This window comes from Penaeus monodon, chromosome 28 (genome assembly GCF_015228065.2).
Source record: "Penaeus monodon isolate SGIC_2016 chromosome 28, NSTDA_Pmon_1, whole genome shotgun sequence".
Lineage (NCBI taxonomy): Eukaryota > Metazoa > Arthropoda > Malacostraca > Decapoda > Penaeidae > Penaeus > Penaeus monodon.
In genome coordinates, this window is record NC_051413.1 from 30,707,728 (window position 1) to 30,708,000 (window position 273).

A 273-nucleotide genomic window follows, 5' to 3' on the forward strand; every position below is an offset into this window, starting at 1 on the left:
GTATGCACCTATACAATTCATAATGACCAGAAAAGTTCACACAGCCTTTAATAGCACAAGATTGTAAAGGTCTATCACTTTATGATAAAATTTACTGCACACCTTGTACAGATTAAAAAAAGCAACAGCAACAAAAGATGCAGTTGCCAACAAAATAACAAAGAAATCAATTAACACTAGGTGAAAAACTAGTAGTCAGTGCATAGTTGTGAGACAAATAAATGTGAATAAATGTAATGATAAAAACATAAAAAAGAGAAAGGAACCTGATGT